At 40.7% G+C, this 20,686-nt stretch overlaps 5 pseudogenes; all 5 read left to right on the top strand.

The window, feature by feature from the left end:
* LOC119293113 overlaps window positions 1–3,684 on the top strand; it is a 32,076-nt pseudogene extending 28,392 nt beyond the window's left edge.
* Window positions 3,685–4,153: 469 nt separating this feature from the next.
* Window positions 4,154–5,056, top strand: LOC119293112 (annotated as a pseudogene).
* Window positions 5,057–5,262: 206 nt separating this feature from the next.
* LOC119293111 lies at window positions 5,263–6,384 on the top strand (annotated as a pseudogene).
* A 504-nt stretch (window positions 6,385–6,888) lies between these two features.
* Window positions 6,889–7,755, top strand: LOC119293110 (annotated as a pseudogene).
* Window positions 7,756–8,082: 327 nt separating this feature from the next.
* LOC119293109 lies at window positions 8,083–8,985 on the top strand (annotated as a pseudogene).
* The last annotated feature ends 11,701 nt before the right edge of the window (window positions 8,986–20,686 follow it).

The following is a 20,686-nucleotide window of genomic DNA, read 5'->3' as shown; positions in this document are numbered from 1 at the left end:
TGAGGAGTTGTTATATGACAATGATGTATTATGATGATAAGTTTTTAATGACATGATGATAATGATGTTGATGAGTTATTATATCATTGCGTGAAAGAACCGCGAAGTTTCAAGTGGATGGATCCTAAGTGATCAAGTCATGGATTATCACCATAATCCATGAATTGGTCACTTAGGATCCATCCGCTTGAAACTAATTGACGATTCTTTCACCAAGTGATTTAATAACTCATTATGATGTAAAAACAATCTTGCTACTATATGAAAACATGTATAATGGTGTATGAATATGACATAAAATGGAAAAGAAATAGACTACAGAATAATAGTAGTAGCGCGGGCAGAGAGGCGCGCTACTAGTAATTACCAGTAGTGCTTTCTGCAAGAAGCACAACTACTAAGTAGCTATAGAAGTAGCGTGGGTAAACCAATGCTATTGCTAACCTTTAGCTGTGGCACCGTAGCAGTAGCGTGGTCCCCTGTGCTACTTCTAGGCTAAAAACCAACACTACTGCTAGCCTTTTCCCTTTTAGTGTATGGTGTGCTCTATGCTGTCTCTTACTGATTTGCCACTATCTTTTTGGGGTTATGCATTAGAGACAGCCGCATTCACCACATTCACATTAAGTAGGGCACCATCTAAATCCGTTGAGGATACACTGTATGAACTGTAGTTTGGCAAGAAACCTAAGCTATTGTTTCCTAAATGTTTGGGGATGCGACGCTTATGTCAAAAGGCTTCAGCCTGATAAGCTCGAACCCAGAGCGGAGAAGTGCGTCTTCATACGATACCCAAAAGAAACTATTGGGTATAGCTTCTACCACAGATCCAAAGGCAAAATCTTTGTTGCTAAGAATGGGTCCTTTCTAGAGGAGTTTCTCTTGAAAGAAGTGAGTGGAGGAAAGCAGAACTTGATGAGGTAGTTGTATCTTCTCTCGAATTGAAAAGTAGTGCATCAGAGAAAGTTGTTCCTGTGATGCCTACACCAGCCAGAGAGGAAGCAAATGGTGATGATCAAGAAACTTCAGACCAAGTTACTACTGAACCTCTTAGGTCGACCGGAACACGTTTCGCACCAGAGTGGTGCGGCAATCATGTCCTAGGAGTCATGTTGTTGGACAATAGCAAACCTATGAACTATGAGGAAACTATGATGAGCCCAGATTCCAAAAAATGGCTTGAGGCCATGAAATCTGTGATAGGATTCATGTATGAGAACAAAGTGGACTTTCGTGGATTTGCCCGATGATCAGCAAGCCATAAAGAATAAATGGATCTTTAAGAGGAAGACGGATGTTGACGGTAATATCACTGTCTACAAAGCTCGACTTGTTGCAAAAGGTTTTCGACAAGTTCAAGGGGTTGACTACGATGAGACTTTCTCCCCCGTAGCGATGCTTAAGTCTGTTCGAATCATGTTAGCAATTGCTGCATTTTATGATTAAGAAATGTGGCAAAAGGATGTCAAAAACTTGCATTCCTTAACGGTTTTCTTGAGGAAGAGTTGTATATGATGCAACCGGAAGTTTTTGACGATCCTAAAGGTGCTAACAAAGTGTGCAAGCTCCGGCGATCCATCTATGGACTGGTGCAAGCATCTCGGAGTTGGAATATATGCTTTGATGACGTGATCAAAGCATATGGTTTTATACAGACTTATGGTGAAGCCTGTATTTACAAGAAAGTGAGTGGGAGTTCTATAGCATTTCTGATATTATATGTGGATGGCATATTGCTGATTAGAAATGATATAGAATTTCTAGATAGCATAAAAGGATAGTTGAATAAGATTTTTTCAATGAAAGACCTCGGTGAAGCTACTTACATATTGGGCATCAAAATCTATAGAGATAGATCAAGACGATTAATATGACTTTCACAAGGCACATACCTTGACAAAGCTTTGAAGGAGTTCAAAATGGATCAGTCAAAGAAAGGGTTCTTGCCTGTATTCAAGGTGTGAATTTGAGTAAGACTCAAAGCCTGACCACGACAGAAGATAGAGAGAGAATGAAATTTATTCCCTGTGCCTTAGCCATATGTTCTATAAAGTATGCCATGCTGTGTACCAGACCTGCTATGTGCCTTGCCGTGAGTTTGGCAAGAGTGGGGGGGGGGGTACAATAGTGATCCATGAGTGGATCACTGGACAACGGTCAAAATTATCCTTAGGTACCTAAAGAGGACTAAGGAAATATTTCTCGGTTATGGAGGTGATAAAGAGTTCTCCGTAAAGGGTTACGTCAATGCAACCTTTGACACTGATTTAGATGACTCTGAGTCTCAATCTGGATACGTATTGAACATGGGAGAAATTAGCTAGAGTAGCTCTACGCACATCGTTGTAGACATAGATATTTGCAAAGTACACACATATCTGAATGTTGCAGACCCGTTGACTAAAAACCCATAGGTTCGCACGCTTAACGTTCGTTGATGCTAGAGTAGTATTGGGATATTCGTTGAGTGGTAACCAAATGTTGTTGGGATTCCCGGATGAGATCTCGGACGTCACGAGGAGTCTCGGAATGGTCAAGAAGTAAAGATTTATATATGGGAAGTCATATTTTGGGTTCCAGAAAAGGTGATTTTTTTTGGTATTGTACTAGGAAGCTTGCAGAAGGTTTTGAAGGATTCCAGAGGGGTCCGGAAGTCCACAAGTGGGTCCACCATGACTCAAGGGCTAGAATGGGATGCAGGGAGGCGCCGTGCTCTTATTGGGCTAGGCGCACCAAGTCCTCAAAATCCCATGTGGCTAGGGAAGGCAAAAAAGGAAGGAGTCCTAGTAGGAATAGGATTGGACTTGGAGTCCAAGTCCTATCCCCCTTAGTTGCACACTAGGGCTTGGAGGGGCTGGTTCCCATGCCCCTCCACCTATATATAGAGGGGAGAGGGCGCCCCAAGAGGACACACCAAGCCCTTGGCGACCCTCTATCTCTTGTTACTCCGTAGTTCCACCGCCTCGTCACAGTGACGCTTAGCGAAGCGCTGCCGGTGCTCAACCACCACCATTACCACCAAGCCATCATGCTCATTGTGATCCCATCTACTTATCCTCTCCCACTTGCCAGATCAAGAAGGAGGAGACGTCATCGAGCCGCACGTATGCTAATCTCGAAGGTGCCGTTCGTTCGGCACTAGATTGGTTGGATCATGATCGGATCGCGAAGAGTACAACTACGTCAACCGCATGATAAATGCTTCCTCTTAGTGATCTACAAGGGTATGTAGAAGCTCTCCCCCTCTCGTAGCTATGCATCTCCATGGATTGATCTTGCAGGTTCATAGAAATGTTTCATTTTCCATGCACCGTTCCCCAACAATCTAGCTAGTGACAATTATTAATTTTAACTAATTCAGTTTCTGTATGTTGGTAGGACGACTTTGTGGTCTACAGAATTTTCCATAGGAGCACATGATTGAAGAAAAGGGTGATGCCATCATATGCCCCGCCCAGTCTTATGTCCTTTGGGTCAGCGCAACATCGGGGCTTCCTCAAATCCAGTACATTGGCTCCTTTCATGGACTACGACGTGTTGTTGTCACTGGCGCCACCGCCGCTGCTACCTGCAACTTCTATGTGCCAGATGCTTGCCTTCGGGGCCGGATCATCCATGATGGGTAGTGTGGTGCTCCCAACTTCTGTGTACACATTTTGTTTTACATTGCATCCAATTTTTTAAAAATGTCACAAAATATTTTTGGACTAGTTAGTGAACATTTTTTTAAAATGTAACATACATTTTTTGAATGTATGAAACATTTTTTAAATGACACGAAGCTTTCCTAAATCGTATAAACACTCTAAAAATGGCACTTTCATATTTTTAAACACGTGACATTTTTCACCACCTGGACATGGCCCCCATAGCAAGAGAAGCAACATATAGTTGTAAAGGATAGGGCGGGATGTCTATCTATCTAGCTAGCTCGCATACATCCATCCACTGCAAATAAAAACAAATTAAACAAAGCCCGGACACCGTCAAAGCTTCTCTGGAAAGAATATTGACAGTACATGCATTCGGTCCTATTTAAGCATCTCCCTCCTATATCTCTATATACTATTGAGTTCCTTCCATAGATAGACACATATCTATCATTTCCACCAACATTTATTCCACGCCAACACACGTTTCCCGAAGATCCTCCACCATGGCAAGCCACCTTCAAGTTCAAAAGCAGAAACAACAACGGAATTTGCCGCCGGGTTTCAGGTTTCACCCGAGGGACATGGATATCATCATCTTCTACCTGGTCCCCAAGCTTTTGAAGAAACCCTTCGACATGACAATGGTAAGGGCGGTGGATATGAAAAAATACGAGCTACGGAGTCTCCCAAATGAGGTAAACATGGGGAGAAGGGCTATACTTCTTCTCCCAGTAGAACCTCAAGTACCCCTAGCGGGATACAGACCAACTGGGCCATGAACGCCGGCTATTGGAAGGCTACCGGAAAGAAAAAAGGAGATCGTTCTACCCCGACCAAAGGCCTCATCGGAATGAAGAAGACATTGGTCTTCTACAAGGGCAGGGCCCCGGGGGGGAGATAAACTGGGTCATGTACGAGTATAGAATTGAGATCGGCAAACAGTCGACACCCGACTTGCCCACCGACATCGTTGAAGCCACCACCATTAATGTGCCTTCCAAGGTATTTTTAGTCCTTGGCTAGTAGTACTCAAGACTGAGGAATTCTCTAGTACAGACATATCTAGTTAGTGACAATTATTGATTCTAACTAATTTTGTTTATCGATGTCCGTACGAGGACTATGTGGTCTGCAGAATTTTCCATAAGAGCACAAGACTAAAGAGGATGGTGATGCCATCATATGCCCTGCCCAATCTTATGTCTATTGGGGCAGAGCAGCATTGGGGCTTCCTCGAATCCAGTACATTAGCTCCTCTCACGGACTATGACGTGTTGCTGTCACTAGCGCCACTTCTGCTGCTACCTACAACTTCTGTGTACCAGATGCTTACCATCGGAGCTGGATCATCCATCATGGCTAGCGTGGTGCTCCCAAATTCTATCTACATATTTTTACATTAGACAAACATTTTGTTTTACATTGCATCCAATTTTTTTAAAATGTCACAAAATATTTTTGGACTAGCTAGTGAACAATTTTTTTAAATGTAACATACATTTTTTCAATGTCTGAAACATTTTTTCAATCACGCGAACCCTTCCTAAATTGTATAAACACTCTAAAAATGGCACTTTCATATTTTTAAACAGCTGTCATTTTTCACCACATGGACATGGCCCCCATAGCAAGAGAAGCAGCATATAGTTGTAAAGGATAGGGCGGTATGTCTATCTATCTAGCTAGCTCGCATACATCCATCCACTGCAAATAAAAACAAATTAAACAAAGCCCAACGTCAGAGCTTCTCTGGACAGAATCTTGACAGTACATGCATTCGGCCCTATTTAAGCATCTCCCTCCTATATCTCTATATATCATTGAATTCCTTCCATAGATTGACACATATCTATCATTTCCCCCAACATTGGTTCCACGCCAACACACATTTCCAAAAGAGCCTCCGCCATTGCAAGCCACCTTCAAGTTTAGCAGTAGAAACAACAGCTGAATTTGCCGCCGGGTTTCAGGTTTCACCTGACGGACATGAAGATCATCATCTTCTATCTGGTCCTGAAGGTGTTGAAGAAAGACTTCAACACGATGATTGTAAGGGAGGTGGATATGACAAAATACGAACTATGGAATCTTCCAAATGAGGCAAACATGGGGAGAAAGAGCGATACCTCTTCTTCCAGAAGGATCATTCTACCCCGACGAAAGGTCTCATTGGCATGAAGAATACACTGGTCTTCAATAAGGGCAGGGCCCCTTGGGGGGAGAAGATAAACTGGGTCATGTACGAGTATAGAATCGAGATCGGGAAGCAGTCGGCACCCGACTTGCCCACCGACATCGTCGAAGCCGCCACCATTAATGTGTCTTCCAAGGTATTTTTAGTCCTTGACTAGTAGTACTCATGACTTGTGAATTCTCTAGTACAGACATATCTAGCTAGTAACAATTATTTATCCTAACTAATTTAGTTTATGTATGTTGATAGGACGACTTTGTGGTCTGCAGAATTTTCCATAAGAGCACTGGACTGAAGAAGATGGTGATGTCATCATATGCCCCGCCCAGTCTTATGTCTATTGGGGCAGCGTAGCACCGGGGCTTCCTCCAATCCAGTACAATTGCTCCTCTCATGGACTACGATGTGTTGTTGTCACTGGCGCCACCGCCGCTGCTACCTGCAACTTCTGTGTACCACATGCTTACCATTGGAGCCGGATCATCCATGATGGCTAGTGTGGCGCTCCCAACTTCTGTCTACATATTTTTACATTAGACAAACATTTTGTTTTGCATTGCATCGTATTTTTTTAAATGTCACAAAATATTTTTGGACTAGCTAGTGATTTTTTTAAAATGTAACTTACATTTTTTGAATGTCTGAAACATTTTTTAAATGACGTGAACCTTTCCTAAATTGTATAAACACTGTACAAATGGCATTTTCATTTTTTAAACACGTGACATTTTTCACCACCTGGACATGGCCCCCACAACAATAGAAGAAGCATATAGTTGTAAAGGATAGGGCGGGATGTCTATCTATCTTGCTAGCTCGCATACATCCATCCACTACAAATAAAAACAAATTAAACAAAGCCCGGACAATGTCAAATCTTCTCTGGAAAGAATCTTGACAATACATGCATTCAGTCCTATTTAAACATCTCCCTCCTATATCTCTATACATCATTGAATTCCTTCCCTAGGTAGACACATACCTATCATTGCCCCCAACATTTGTTCCACGCCAACACACATTTCCCGAAGAGCCTCCGCCATGGCAATCCACCTTCAAATTTAGCAGCAAAAACAACAACTGAATTTGCCGCCGGGTTTCAGGTTTCACCCGACGGACATGGAGATCATCATCTTCTACCTAGTCCCCAAGGTGTTGAAGAAAGCCTTCGACACGATGATGGTAAGGGAGGTGGATATGAAGAAAAACGAGCCATGGAATCTCCCAAATAAGGTAAACATGGGGAGAAGGAGTGATACTTCTTCTCCCAGAAGGACCTCAAGTACCCCCACCGGGATACAGACCAACCGGGCCATGAACACTAGCTATTGGAAGGCTACCGAAAAGGAAAAAGGAGATCATTCTACCCCGACTAATGGTCTCATCGGCATGAAGAAGACACTGGTCTTCTACAAGGGCAGGGCCCCTGGGGGGAGAAGATAAACTGGGTCATGTACGAGTATAGAATCGAGACCGGAAAGCAGTCAACACCTGAGTTGCCCACCGACATTGTCCAAGCCGCCACCATTAATGTATCTTCCAAGGTATTTTTAGTCCTTGACTAGTAGTACTCATGACTAATGAATTCTCTAGTACAAACATATCTAGCTAGTGACAATTATTGATTTTAACTAATTTAGTTTATGTATGTTGGTGGGAGGACTATGTGCTCTGCAGAATTTTCCATAAGAGCACAGGACTCAAGAAGAAGGTTATGCCATCATATGCCCCGACAGTCTTATGTCCATTGGGGCAACACAACATCAGGACTTCCTCGAATCTAGTAAATTGTCTCCTCTCGTGGCCTATGATGTGTTGTTGTCATTGGCTCCACCGCCGCTGCTACCTGCAACTTCTGTGGACCAGAAGCTTGCCATCGGAGCCGGATCATCCATCCATGATGGGTAGTCGGTGCTCCCAACTTCTATGTAAACATTTTTTAAACACATGACATTTTTCACCACCTGGACATGCCCCCCCCCCACAGATGTATCTGTCTATCTATCTAGCTCGCATCCATCCATCCACTGCAAATAAAAACAAATTAAACATAGCCCATACAACGTCAAAGCTTCTCTGGAAAGTATCTTGCCAGTACATGCATTTGGTCCTATTTAAGCATCTCCATCCTATATCTCCATATATCATTGAATTCCTTCCATAGATAGATACATCTGTATCGTTGCCCCCAACATTTATTCCACCCCAGCAGAAATTTCCCAAAGATCCTTCGCCATGGCAAGCCATCTTCAAGTGCCGTGGTAGAAAGAAAAGCTGAATCTGCCGCCGAGTTTCAGGTTACACCTGACGGACATGGAGATCATCATCTTCTACCTGGTCCCCAAGGTTCTTAAGAAAGCCTTCGACACGATGGTGGTCGGGGAGGTGGATCTGAAAAATACAAGCCATGGAATCTCCCAAATGAGGTAAACATGGGGAGAAGGAGCAATACTTCTTCTGCTAGAAGGACCTGAAGTACCCCACCGGGATACATACCAACTGGGCCATGAACGTTGGCTGTTGGAAGGCTACCGAAAAGGACAAGGAGATCATTCTACCGCCAACCAAAAGTCTCATCGGCATGAAGAAGACACTGATCTTCAACAAGGGCAGGGCCCCTAGCGGGGAGAAGATAAACTGGATCATGTACGAGTGTAGAATCGATATCGGCAAGTAGTCGGCACCCGACTTGCCCACCGACATTGTTGAAGCCACCACCATTAATGTGTCTTCTAAGGTATTTTTAGTCCTTTACTAGTAGTACTCATGACTGAGGAATTCTCTTGTACAAACATATCTAGCTAGTGACAATTATTATTTTTAACTAATTTAGTTTATGTATGTTTGTAGGACGAGTTTGCGGTCTGCAAAATTTTCCATAAGAGTACATGTCTGAAGAAGATGGTGATACCATCATATGCCCCACCCAGTCTTCTGTCCATTGGGGCAGCGCAGCATCAGGGCTTCCTCGAATCCAGTACATTGGCTGCTCTCATGGACTACGACGTGTTTTTGTCACTGGCGCCACCGCCGCTGCTACCTGCAACTTCTGTGTACCACATGCTTACCATCGCAGCCAGATCATCCATGATGGCTAGTGTGGCGCTCCCAACTTCTGTCTACATATTTTTACATTAGACAAACATTTTGTTTTACATTGCATCATATTTTTTTTAAATGTCACAAAATATTTTTGGACTAGCTAGTGATTTTGTCACTGGCGCCACCTGGACTACGACGTGTTATTGTCACTGGCGCCACCGCCGCTGCTACCTGCAACTTCTGTGTACCAGATGCTTGCCATCAGAGTCGGATCATCCATGATGGGTAGTGTGGTGCTCCCTACTTCTGTGTACATATTTTTACATTGGACAAACATTTTGTTTTACATTGAATCCAATTTTTTAAAATGTCACAAAAATATTTTTGGACTAATGGACATTTTTTAAATGTAACATACATTTTTTTGAATATATGAAACACTTTTTTAATCACGTGAACCTTTTGTAAATTGTACAAACACTTTTAAAAATGGCACTTACATTTTTTAAACACGTGACATTTTTCACCACGTGGATAAGGCCCCCACAGCAAGAGAAGAAATATATAGTTGTAAAAGATAGGGAGGAATGTCTATCTATCTAGCTAGCACGCATACATCCATCCACTGCAAATAAAAAGAAATTAAACATAGCGTCAAAGCTTCTCTGGAAAGTATCTTGCCAGTACATGCATTTGGTCCTGTTAAACATCTCCCTCTAAAAGCACAAGTGCTTCCTGGGTGATTTTGGTAATTAACAACATATCTGTTGTTGGACTAATACTTTTATCGAGTACATTTCAGATGAGTTCAACAGTGGCGTGGCAAGGAAAAGAGGATGTGGAATCCCTTCAAGATGCTAAGGACAAAGATTGGCAAAGGCTCAAGATTCTTTATTTTCATTTTAGTGATCTAAGATCACATTGAGTCCATAGGAAAGCCAATACTATTAAAAGGGGATGAGGTGTTGCTTAATGGTCTACTTGCTCAAGTGCTTAGTGATATTGCTCCAAAACCCTCAGCCACTTTCTCATTTCCACATATGTACAACAGCTGAAGTCAAACTCTGCCCCACCTAATTGATCTATCCGGCGCCACCAAGTTCTGTTGACATAGCCACTGCCAGAAACCCTAGACAATTTGGTCACACCGACACGGATCTTGTTCCCACAGAGATGGCCCTGCAAACTCTATATTGCCTGTTGTAATTAGTTCGGTCTCACCGAAATATGCAATCGGCCCCATCGAATTTTCTTGATCAACTCTCTGTTTGATCATTGCTGAAATCGGTCTCTCTGAGTTTATGCAATCGGTCTCACCGAGATGAGGTTTTGCCCTAGCCCTAGCACATCGATCCCACCAAGTTGATCACACCGGTCCCACTAAGATTCCTAACATTCACGTTTTGAACTGAATCGGTCTCACCGAGTTCTTCTATTCGGTCTGACCGAGTTGGGTCAAATGTGTGTAACGGTTGGATTTTGTGTGGAGGCTATATATACCCCTCCATCCCCTTCTCTATTTATGAGAGAGCCATTAGAACGTTCCTACACTTCCACTACTCATTTTCTGATAGTGAACCACCTACTCATGTGTTGAGTCCAAGACGTTCCGATCCAACCACAAGAATCTTGATCTCTAGCCTTCCCGAAGTTTCTTTCCACTCAAATCTTTTTTCCACCATAGCCAAACCTGTGAGAGAGAGTTGAGTGTTGGGAAGACTATCATTTGAAGCACAAGAGCAAGGAGTTCATCATCAAGACGCCATCTATTACCTTTTGGAGAGTGGTGTCTCCTAGATTGGTTAGGTGTCACTTGGGAGCCTCCGACAAGATTGTGGAGTTGAACCAAGGAGTTTGTAAGGGCAAGGAGATCGCCTACTTCGTGAAGATCTACCCGAGTGAGGCAAGTCCTTCATGGACGATGGCCACGGTGGGATAGACAAGGTTGCTTCTTCGTGGACCCTTCATGGGTGGAACCCTCTGTGGACTCATGCAACCGTTACCCTTCATGGGTTGAAGTCTCCATCAATGTGGATGTACGATAGCACCACCTATAGGAACCACGCCAAAAATCTCCGTGTCTTCATTGCGTTTGCACACTCCAATCCCATCCCTTTACTTTCATGCAATTAACATGCTTTACTCTTTCTACTGCTTATACTCTTGCCATGCTTGCGTGAAATGTATTGGGAATGCTGAAAATTGTGCTAAATCTCCACCTCACCTTGAAGAACATAAAAACTGCTACTTTTGTTTGTTGAGAGTCTAATCAACCCACTCTAGACACCTCTTCTGGATCCTTTCAATTGGTATCAGAGCATTGGTCTCCATTTATTTGGTTAATCACCATTGTAGGAAGATGGATGAGTCTATGGTTGGGAGTATTAGACGTTGAGTGCCTATGCTTGATAAGGAGTTCTATAGTGCTTGGAAAAGTGAGATGCTTGAGATTTTTAATGAATATATGTTGAACAAGTACACTACTAGCCCTTGGGCGCCTCCTATTGATCCCTTGCATCCTACCCCTGATGAGTATCTTGACATGACCCGTAATCTTAGAGCTATTAATCTTATCATAAGCGGATTGCCTAGAAATTTGCTTGTATGCTTGCCTAGATTTGAATGTGCTTACACTATGATGTCTACTATGCAACTTTATTCTTGTACACTCGTGTTGGGCCTCCAAGCGCAGAGTTTTGTAGGAAAGTAGCAATTTCCCCTCAAGTGGATGACCTAAGGTTTATCAATCCGTAGGAGGCATAGGATGAAGATGGTCTCTCTCAAACTACCCTGCAACCAAATAACAAAAAGTCTCTTGTGTCCCCAACACACCAAATACAATGGAAATTTGTATAGGTGCACTAGTTCGGTGAAGAGATGATGATACAAGTGTAGTAATGATAGTAGATATTGGTTTTTGTAATAGGAACAATGAAAAACAGCAAGGTAGCAAGTAACAAAAGTGAGCACAAACGGTATGGCAATGCTTGAAAATGAGGCCTAGGGTCCATACTTTTGATAGTGCAATCTCTCAATAGTGATATTGTAATTGGATCATATAACCATCCCTCAATGTGTGATGAAGAATCACTCCAATGTTCCTATGTAGCGGAGAACATAAGAATAAATTGTTTGTAGGGTACGAAACCACCACAAAGCTATTCTTTCCGATAGATCTATCCACAAGTACGTACTAAAATAACACCAAAGGAAATTCAGATTTTTAATGCTCAATCCAACACAAATAAACTCAAAGAGTGCCCCAAGATTTCTATAGGAGAAACAAAGACAAGAACGTGCATCAACCCCTATGCATAGATTACCCCAATGTCACCTCGGGTATCCACGAGTTGAGTGCAAAAACATATATCAAGTGGATCAATATAATACCCCATTGTCACCACGGGTATTCGTATGCAAGACATATATCAAGTGCTCTCAAAGCAATAAAAGTATTCAATCCGATAAAACAAAATCTCAAAGGGAAAACTCAATTCATCACAACAAGATAGAGAGGGGAAAACACCATATGATCCGAGTATATTAACAAAGCCCACAATACATCAAGATTGTGCATCTCAAGAACACGAGAGAGAGAGAGAGAGAGAGAGAGAGAGATTAAACACATAGCTACTGGTACATACCCTCAACCTAGAGGGTGGACTACTCCCTCCTCATCGTGGTGGCCCCCGGGATGATGAAGATGGCCACCGGTGATGATCTCCCCCTCTGGCGGAGTGCTGGAACTGAGTCTAGATTGTTTTTTTGGATACAGAGGCTTGCGGCAGCAGAACTTCTGATCTACGTTTACCCCTGATGGTTTTTCTATTTAGAGGAATTTTTGGCGTTGGTTTCACGCTAAGATGGGCCTTGAGGTGAGCAGAACCCACCGAGGCACGGATAAGGGCCCAGGCGTGCCTCTGTGTCTTGTGCCCTACTCCTTCACCTTATGGTCCTTCTACGAAGCTTCGGGGGTCTCTTTTGTTCCAAAAAAAATGTAAAAGTTTTAGCTCATTTGAAGAACTTTCATTTCTGCACAAAAAACAACACCACAGTAGTTCTGCTGAAAACATCGTCAGTCCGGGTTAGTTCCATGCAAATCATACCAAAACCATATAAAATTGTTATAAACATGGCATGAATACTTCATAAATTATAGAAACATTGGAGATGTATCAGCATCCCCAAGCTTAATTCCTACTCATCCTCGAGTAGGTAAATGATAAAATAAATAATTTATGAAGTGTGAATACTAGCATAGTGCATAATTTTGATCAATGATAATTTCATTCACTTTTCCTAGCATCCTAATAGCAACTCTTTCTCATAAAACTCAGCAGGATAAAGTAGCAATTGAAAGCAAAATTTTTGTTGTGGAACGCTACCTTTCATATTCATCATATATTCTTTTCTTTAGCAGCATGTACATTTGGACTTTTAGATGGTTCAAAGCAATAGTGTATTTTTGACATGAAGACTTCAATACTCTAGCATATCAACAAGCAACCATGTCTTTCAAAATATCAACACTAAAGAAAGTTATCCCTAGCCCATCATGCTCAATCATTGATCCATTCATGAAAGACACTCGCATATTAGCTATACCCAATGCTCAAGTATGATCATAGTGCCCCTTAGTTGGTGCTTTATAAGAGAAGATGGAGACTCAAATACAAATAAAAATTGCATAAAGTAAATAGAAAGGACCTTCGCAGAGGGAAGTAGGGATTTGTAGAGGTGCCAGAGAGCAATGCTTAAATTGAGAGGTAAAAGATTTTGGGAGGCGTACTTTTCCCGTCAATGAAAATGACCAAGTAATTCCCAACACTTTCCATGCTATATATATCATAGGCGGTTCCCAAACAGAAAATAAAGTTTATTCCTTTTTCCACCATTCTTTCACAATCCATGGCTAGCCATTCCACGGGTGCCCTCCATACCAACACTTTTCAAGGAATTTATTATTTGACAACATAAAGTAAATTCATTTATCATTTAGGGACTAGGAATCCCTAATACCTTTGTCGTACTCTCGTGCAATGACAAGTGAATAAACACTCATCTTGAGAATAACACATCTAGCATGGAAAATATTGGCCACCCCCTGCCGCTTCATGAGCGGTACGAGTACACAAAAAAGAAATTTATTTTGAAAATTCGAGATGGCACATACAAATTTGCTTAGAACGGCACGGAAATACCGCATATAGGTAGGTATAGTGGACTCATATGGCAAAACTGGGTTTAAGGATTTTGGATGCACAAGTAGTATTCCTACTTAGTACAACCGAAGGCTAGCAAATAGATTGAGAAGCATCCAACCAAGAAACGAAAAATCACATAAGCGAGCATTAAGCATAACTAACACCGAATAATGCACCACAAGTAGGATGTAATTTCATTGCATAACTATTGACTTTCGTGCTTGCATCGGGAATCACAAACCTTAACACCAATATTCTTACTAAAGCACAATTACTCACCAACATGACTCACATATTATTATCTCCATATGGCAAAACTATTACAAAGAATCAAGTTTATTTTGTCCAATGATCTTCATGAAAGTTTTTATTATATCCTATTAAATATCTATCACTTTGGGACTAGTTTCAAATATTGCCATTGTTTTGACAAGATCAAATAAATTTAAGTGAAGAACATGAGCATAAAGATTTTCATCTCTCAAAATAATATAAGTGAAGCATGAGAGAAAATAACAAACTAGTCCAAAAAGATATAAGTGAAGATCAAATGAGTAGTTTAGTAAATAGGTAGCTATGTGAGGATTCTCTCTTATTTAAAACTTCCAGATCTAAGTATTTTTATTGAAACAGCAAGAAAAACAAATCAAAATGACATTCCAAGAATAGCACAACTAATGTGAAGAAGCAAAAACTTAGGCTCAATTGATACTAACCGATAATTGTTGAAGAAGAAAGTTGGGATGCCTACCGGGGCATCCCCAAGCTTGAGCTCTTGTGTCTCCTTAATTCCTCTCATATCACGGTTTCCCTAAATATCAAACACTTCATCCACACAAAACTCAACAAGAACTCGTGAGATAAGTTAGTATAAATCAATGCAACACCTTATCATTCTCTACTGTAACAAATCACTAAAATGAATATTCAGCATGGCATACTAAATGCCTCTGCATATTTAATACTCCTATCCTCAAATAGAATCATTAAAAAAAACATATGTAAACAATGCAAACATAAAAGTAATCTGTCTAAACAGAACGGTCTCTAAAGAGTGCAATATTCATCATACTCCTAACTCCAAAAATTCTGAAAATTACCACACTGTAGAAAATTTATCACAGCTTACTGTGCAAAAAGTTTCAACATTTTATCACATTCTGACTTGATAAAATTTCCGTTTTGAAACAAAAACTAATATACTTGCAAAATAAGCATGGCAAAGGCTATCATTGCCACTTTTATTGAAATAAATGATGCAAACATTATTCTAAATAATAGAAAGCAAATCCTAACAAAATAAATTGATGCTCCAAGTAAAACACATATCATGTGACGAATGAAAACAGAGCTCCAAGTGAGGTTACCGATAATGTTGGAGAGGAAAGAGGGGATGCCTTCCGGGGCATCCCAAAGCTTAGGGTCTTATCACTCCTTATTCTCCTCATATCGACATCTCACTCAAAACTTGAAAACTTCAATCACACAAAACTTAACGAAACTTCGTGAGATAGGTTAGTATGATAAAGAGCAAACCATTTCACTTTGGTACTGTCAAAAACAAGATTCATAATTGTTTCCACACAATGCCTACTGTAGCATATCATTTCCACAATTTATATTGAGCAATATAAGCCATAGAAACTAGGAAACAAGCAAACTATGCATTGAAAATAGAATCTGTCAAAAACAGAACAACCTGAATTAATATGTACTCCAACCATACTTCTGTAACTCCAAAAATTCTGAAAAATTAGGACAACGTAGAGAATTTCTATATCAATCATCTATAAAAAATTCAGATAAAAACACGTTCCAGTGAATTTTTAAATTTCCTGGAATGAGCGCAAAAGTTTCTGTTTTTGGACAGAATCAAGTCAACTATCATCCACACTATCCCAAAGGCTTTACTTGGGACTTTACTGAAACAAAAGCAATAAAACATGATTACTACAGTAGCATAATCACGTGAAAACACAAAAACAGCAGGTAATAGTGTTGGGTTGTCTCCCGACAAGCGCTTTTCTTTAATTCCTTTTAGCTAGGCATGATGATTTCAATGATGCTTGCATAAAAGATAAGAATTGAAACATAAAGATAGTACCATGAAGAATATGACTAGCACATTTAAGCCTAACCCACTTCCTATGCATAGGGATTTTGTGAGCAAATAATTCATGGGAACAAGAATCATCTTGCATAGGAAGGCAAAACAAACATAACGTCAAGATTTTCAATACATAGAGAGGAAACTTGATATTATTGCAATATGTAAAAGCATAAGTTCATCTATCATAGTAATTTTCAGTAGCATAATGAATGAATTCAACAATATAGCTATCACATAAAGCATTCTTTTCATGATCCACAATCATAGAAATTTTACTCTCCACATAAGCAAATTTATTCTCATGAATAGTAATGGGAGCAAACTCAACAAACTAACTATCATTGGATTGAAAATGAAAATCATGATGACAAGTTTCATGGTTATCATTATTCGAGATAGCATACATGTCATCACCATAATCATCATATATAGGAACTTCGTTGTCATAATCAATTGCAGCCTCTACCAAAATGGTGGATTCATCACTAAATAAAGTCATGACCTCTCCAAATCCACTTTCATCATTATAATCATCATAAATAGGAGGCATGCAATCATTATAACAAATTTTCACATCAAATCTTGGGGGACTAAAAATATCATCTTCATCAAACATAGCATCCCTAAGCTTATGGCTTTGCATATCACTAGCATCATGGATATTCAAAGAATTCATACTAGCAACATTGCAAACATGCTCATCATTCATGGATTCTATGCCAAACATTTTATAACATTCTTCTTCTAACAATTGAGCACAATTTTCCTTTCCATCATTTTCCCAAAAAATATTATCAAGACGAATAATATGAGGCCATCTCAATTCCAATTTTTGTAATTTTGTTTTTATAAACCAAACTAGTGATAAAACAAGAAACTAAAATATTCAATTGCAAGATCTAAAGATATACCTTAAAGCACTCACATCCCCGGCAACGACGCCAGAAAAGAGCTTGAGTCTACAACGCAACTTTATTCTTGTAGACTCGTGTTGGGCCTCCAAGCGCAAAGTTTTGTGGGACAGTAGCAATTTTCCCTCATGTGGATGACCTAAGGTTTATCAATCCATGGGACACATAGGATGGAGATGGTCTCTCTCAAACAACCCTGCAACCAAATAACAAAAAGTCTCTTGTGTCCCCAACACACCAAATACAATGGAAATTTGTATAGGTGCACTAGTTCAACGAAGAGATGGTGATACGTGCATAGTAATGATGGTAAATATTGATTTTTGTAATAGGAACAATAAAAAACAGCACGGTAGCAAGTAACAAAAGTTAGCACAAACGGTATTGCAATGCTTGAAAATGAGGCCTAGGGTCCGTACTTTCGCTAGTGCAATCTCTCAACAGTGCTAATATAATTGGATCATATAACCATCCCTCAACGTGCGATGAAGAATCATTCCAAAGTTCCTATCTATCGGAGAATATAAGAATAAATTGTTTGTAGGGTACGAAACCACCTCAAAGCTATTCTTTTCGATCGATCTATCCAAGAGTTCATACTAAAATAACACCAAAGAAAATTCAGATTCGCAATGCTCAATCCAACACAAATAACCTCAAAGAGTGCCCCAAGATTTCTATCGGAGAAACAAAGACATGAACGTGCATCTACCCCTATGCATAGATTACCCCAATGTTACGTCAAGAATCCGTGAGTTGAGTGCCAAAATATATATCAAGTGAATCAATATACTACCACATTGTCACCACGGGTATTCGTATGCATGACATATATCAAGTGCTCTCAAATCCATAAAAGTATCCAATCCGATAAAACAAAATCTCAAAGGGAAAACTCAATTCATCACAATAAGATAGAGAGGGGAAAACACCATATGATCCGACTATATTAACAAAGCCCACAATATATCAAGATTGTGCATCTCAAGAACACGAGAGAGAGAGAGAGAGAGAGAGAGATTAAACACATAGCTAATGGTACAAACCCTCAGCCTAGAGGGTCGACTACTCCCTACTCATCGTGGTGGCCGCCGAGATGATGAAGATGGACACCGGTGATGATCTCCCCCTCCGGCGGAGTGCCGAAACGGGGTCTAGATTTGTTTTCATGGATACAGAGGCTTGCGGTGGCGGAACTTCTTATCTAGGGTTACCCCTGATGGTTTCTCTATTTGAATGAATTTTTGGCGTTGGTTTCACGCTGAGATGGGCCTCGAGGTGAGCACAACCCACCGGGGCACGAACAAGGGCCCAGGAGCGCCCCGGTGTCTTGTACCTTACTCCTTCACCTTCTGGTCCTTCCACGAAGCTTCGGGGGTCTCTTTTGTTCCAAAAAAATCATCAAAAATTTTCAGATCATTTGAAGAACTTTCATTTCTGCACAAAAAACAACACCATGGTAGTTCTGCTAAAAACAGCGTCAGTCCGGGTTAGTTCCATGCAAATCATACCAAAACCATATAAAATTGTTATAAACATGGCACGAATACTTCATAAATTATAGATACGTTGGAGACGTATCACAATATATGGATATATCTTGAGGAATGCTTTCAAAACTACTCTTCGAAAAATCTAAATGAGATTCTTCAAAAGTCCATAGATTTTCATAAGATGAAACCTAGTGATCCTAAATTTGATGATTGTTTATTTGAGCTTCGTGATCTCATGTGTGCCAAAGGAAATGTTAGAATTATTAGTAGCCTCATTTCTCAAGTCATTATAATTCATAAAGATGCACATTGTCATGATCATAAATCTAATGAATCACTCTCTAGGTGGTGATCAATCACAAGACGATGTTGAACATGGATATTATGATGAGGATGATGATAGTGACTTTGATCTTGATGAGTAAATGAGACACTTTGGTCTTATGGCTAACCTTCCTGGTTACATGGCTGGAGGAAAGGAATGGGTTCTTGATGGTGGATGTACCGATCACATGACCGGGGACAAGGATATGTTTTGAGAGCTTGCTGAAAAGAACGGTCCCCGAAAGTATGTCACTTTTGGTGACAACTCAAAGGGTAAGGTGGTTGGCCTTGGTAAGGTGGCCATCTCACATGACAGGTCCATCCAAAATGTTATGCTCGTTGAATCTCTTGGCTATAATTTACTTTCCGTATCTAGACTTAACGATTTTGGTTTCAATGTCCTATTTACTGAAGTAGATTGCCAAGTGTTTCGAAGAGATAATCATAATGTGGTCTTTACCGGTAAACGTAGAGGTGATCTATACATTGTTGACTGCACTAAAAAGGGTCAACCTAGAACTTGCTTAATTGCTAAATCCTCTAAAGGTTGGTTGTGGCATAGAAGGTTAGGTCAGGTGGGCATGCGAAATCTTGATAAGCTTATTAAAGGTGATCATATCCTTGGTGTTAAAGATGTTATATTTGACAAGGATAGACTTTGTAGTGCTTGTCAAGCAGGAAAACAAGTTGGAGGAAGTCATCCTGTGGAGAACATCATGACCACGAGAAGACCACTCGAGGTACTTCATATGAATCTTTTTGGTCCCAACGCCTACAAGAGTCTTGGCGGTAACTCGTTTGGATTAGTCATTGTTAATGATTTTTCAAGATTTACGTGGGTGTTCTTTCTTGATGACAAATCGCATGTCCAAAAGATCTTCAAGAACTTTGCTAGGAAGTCTCAAAATCAATTTGAAGTGAAGATCAAGAAAGTTTTGAGTGACAACGGAACGGAGTTCAAGAACGCCAATGTGGATACCTTTGTTTACGAAGAAGCACGTGAGTTCTCGGGTACGTACACACCTTAACAAAATGGAGTTGTTGAGAGGAAGAACCGCACACTGATTGAGATGGCAAGAACAATGCTTGATGAATGCAAGACGCCAAGACATTTTTGGGCGGAAGCGGTTGAGACAGCTTGTCATGCAAGAAATCGACTATATCTTCACAAGCTTCTTGGCAAGATGGAATACGAGCTTCTCACAGATAACAAACCCCAAGTTGGATACCTTCGAGTATTTGGCTCAAAATGTTACATTCTTGGTAAGCATCGTTGTTCAAAATTTTCCCCTAAGTCTCATGAAGGTTTCCTACTCGGCTATGGCTCAAACTCTCACACTTACCGTGTCTACAACAATTTCACCCGAAAGGTTGAAGAGATGGTAGATGTGGAGTTTGCTAAACTAACGGCTCGCAAGTAGAGCAATTGCCAATTGATGTAGGAGATAAAGACCCCTTGGAAGCAATTCAAGACTTGTCTATGGGCAAGATTTGGCCAACAGAGGTGAAGGAGAGTACCTCGCCCGTTCAAGTGGAAGCCTCAACTTCACACGAAGGTGAACCACAAGTTGACTTGGAAGCATCCACAAGTGGAACATGTCAAGACGAAGGAAACGAGGAAGTACAACAAGATGAACCTCATCGACCTCCCTCTCGACCTCCACAAGAGAACAACAACGCCAAGGACAATGAAGAAAGACAAGAGGAAAAACAACACAATGAAGAGGATGTTCCACCCCGACCCAAACAAAAGCT

This window comes from Triticum dicoccoides, chromosome 4B (assembly GCF_002162155.2).
Source record: "Triticum dicoccoides isolate Atlit2015 ecotype Zavitan chromosome 4B, WEW_v2.0, whole genome shotgun sequence".
In the NCBI taxonomy this organism is placed as follows: Eukaryota; Viridiplantae; Streptophyta; class Magnoliopsida; order Poales; family Poaceae; genus Triticum; species Triticum dicoccoides.
Note: the sequence above shows the minus strand (reverse complement) of the source record. Positions and strands in the feature narration are given on the sequence as shown.